Raw genomic sequence first — 3,074 nt, forward strand, 5'->3', positions numbered from 1 at the left:
GTGTGTGTGTCTGTGTGTGTGTGTGTGTGTCTGTGTGTGTCTGTGTGTGTGTGTGTGTGTGTGTGTGTGTGTCTGTGTGTGTGTGTGTGTGTGTCTGTGTGTGTGTCTGTGTCTGTGTCTGTGTGTGTGTGTGTCTGTGTGTGTGTGTCTGTGTGTGTGTGTCTAGGTTGGAGCAGCCCTACCTGGTGTGTAGCGGTGCATTCTGGGAGGCGTTGTCATGCTGCTCTCGTCTCCGCCGCCTCTGTCTCGTCTCTCGGAACGGAACCTTCACCCCGCTGCCGTGGTGACCTTCATGGAGCGTTGCCGTGACGTCATGGTGTGTCACATGTTCTTGGGCGGAACTCTGGTGGCGTGCCGCACACTGCAGAAAACACTGTTAGACCGGTGAGTCTGTCTCTGTCTGTTGGATCGGTGGGTCTGTCTCTGTCTGATTGGTGAGTCTGTCTCTGTCTGATCGGTGTCTGTCTCTGTCTGATTGGTGAGTCTGTCTCTGTCTGATCGGTGGGTCTGTCTCTGTCTGATCGGTGAGTCTGTCTCTGTCTGATTGGTGAGTCTGTCTGTCTGATCGGTGAGTCTGTCTCTGTCTGATCGATGAGTCTGTCTGTCTGATCGGTGAGTCTGTCTGTCTGTCTGTCTGATCGGTGAGTCTGTCTGTCTGATCGGTGAGTCTGTCTGTCTGTCTGTCGGATCGGTGGGTCTGTCTGTCGGACCGGTGAGCATGTCTGTCTGTCTGTCGGATCGGTGGGTTTCTCTGTCTGATTGGTGAGTCTGTGTATCGGATCGGTGGGTCTGTCTCTGTCTGATCGGTGAGTCTGTCTCTCTGTCTGTCGGATCGGTGAGTCTATCGGATCGGTGAGTCTGTCTCTGTCTGATCGGTGAGTCTGTCTCTCTGTCTGTCGGATCGGTGAGTCTATCGGATCGGTGAGTCTGTGTGTCGGATCGGTGAGTCTGTGTGTCGGATCGGTGGGTTTCTCTGTCGGATCGGTGAGTCTGTCTCTGTCTGATCGATGAGTCTGTCTCTGTCTGATCGGTGAGTCTGTCTGTCTGATCGGTGAGTCTGTCTCTGTCTGATCGGTGAGTCTGTCTCTGTCTGATCGGTGAGTCTGTCTGTCTGATCGGTGAGTCTGTCTGTCTGATCGGTGAGTCTGTCTCTGTCTGATCGATGGGTCTGTCTCTGTCTGATCGGTGAGTCTGTCTCTGTCGGATCGGTGGGTCTGTCTCTGTCGGATCGGTGGGTCTGTCTCTCTGTCTGTCGGATCGGTGAGTCTGTTTGTCTCTGTCGGATCAATGGGTCTGTCTGTCTGTCGGATCGGTGAGTCTGTCTCTGTCTGTCGGATCGGTGGGTCTGTCTGATCGGTGAGTCTGTCTCTGTCTGATCGGTGAGTCTGTCGGTCAAGTTATAATGATATTTCTATATAATGTTATTTCTATATAATGATATTTCTATATAATGATATTTCTATATAATGTTATTTCTATATAATGATATTTCTATATAATGTTATTTCTATATAATGTTATTTCTATATAATGATATTTCTATATAATGATATTTCTATATAATGTTATTTCTATTTTCTATATAATGATATTTCTATATAATGATATTTCTATATAATGATATTTCTATATAATGATATTTCTATATAATGATATTCCTATATAATGATATTTCTATATAATGTTATTTCTATATAATGATATTTCTATATAATGTTATTTCTATATAATGATATTTCTATATAATGATATTCCTATATAATGATATTTCTATATAATGATATTTCTATATAATGTTATTTCTATATAATGATATTTCTATATAATGATATTCCTATATAATGATATTTCTATATAATGATATTTCTATATAATGATATTCCTATATAATGATATTTCTATATAATGATATTCCTATATAATGATATTTCTATATAATGATATTTCTATATAATGATATTCCTATATAATGATATTTCTATATAATGATATTCCTATATAATGATATTCCTATATAATGATATTTCTATATAATGATATTCCTATATAATGATATTCCTATATAATGATATTTCTATATAATGATATTCCTATATAATGATATTCCTATATAATGATATTTCTATATAATGAAACCCTGCCCTTCCTCTAGTTTCTCTGTGGATCGTCCGGCCCTCAGTGTGGTCATCTACCCACTGCTCCATGAAGACCTTCCATTGGTCATCAGAGACATGCCCCTCCCACTGCTCGATCAACTGACCCTCTTCCAGAGCCGCGTTGCCCAGGCCCCGCCCTCATCACAATGGCGACGCCAGAGTGTGAAGAGGCAACGAGCCAATCAAAGCCCCTCAGACCTCATCACCATGGTGATGCCAGAGGGTGAAGAGGCATCTAGCCAATCAGAGCACCTAAGACCTCATCACCATGGTGACGCCAGAGAGTGAAGAGGCATCTGGCCAATCAGAGCTCCTCAGACTAGAGGTCTTCACGGGTCCAAAAAGTTAGACCCGTTCCGAAATGGACCTGGGGCTTTCCCACCCGGACCCAAAATGCATAAATTATTTTGTTTAAGATAGAGACCCGATCCGAACGGACCCGAGGACAACTAGACCCGTTCCATATAGACCTGGTCGGATCCAGACCTGATCCAAGAGCGAGAAGAAGCAGAAAATTATTTTTTTAAGCTCCTTTTATTAAATCAGAGCTGATAAAGTGTGAGAGGAGGGAGAGAGAGGGAGAGAGAGGGAGAGAGAGGTGTCTCTAACAGGTGGGGAGGAGCTGTACTGGGAGCTAGTGACACAGGGAGGGAGAGAGAGGTGTCTCTAACAGGTGGGGAGGAGCTGTACTGGGAGCTAGTGACACAGGGAGCAGGGAGGGAGAGAGAGGTGTCTCTAACAGGTGGGGAGGAGCTGTACTGGGAGCTAGTGACACAGGGAGGGAGAGAGAGGTGTCTCTAACAGGTGGGGAGGAGCTGTACTGGGAGCTAGTGACACAGGGAGGGAGAGAGAGGTGTCTCTAACAGGTGGGGAGGAGCTGTACTGGGAGCTAGTGACACAGGGAGGGAGAGAGAGGTG

The 3,074-nt window shown here is 44.7% G+C and overlaps 1 pseudogene across 1 annotated transcript in view; it reads left to right on the forward strand.

Annotated features, from left to right (window-relative positions):
- The window catches only part of LOC311119954 (F-box/LRR-repeat protein 18-like), a 6,345-nt pseudogene extending 3,632 nt beyond the window's left edge, over positions 1-2,713 (forward strand). The window contains exons 2-3 of the transcript in view: positions 167-384; positions 2,153-2,713. The product of the transcript in view is annotated as an F-box/LRR-repeat protein 18-like (transcript). The remainder of the gene's footprint in view (positions 1-166; positions 385-2,152) is intronic.
- Positions 2,714-3,074: the final 361 nt, after the last annotated feature.

The sequence above is a fragment of the Coregonus lavaretus genome, assembly GCF_964263955.1.
Source record: "Coregonus lavaretus genome assembly, contig: HAP1_SCAFFOLD_3198, whole genome shotgun sequence".
In the NCBI taxonomy this organism is placed as follows: Eukaryota; Metazoa; Chordata; class Actinopteri; order Salmoniformes; family Salmonidae; genus Coregonus; species Coregonus lavaretus.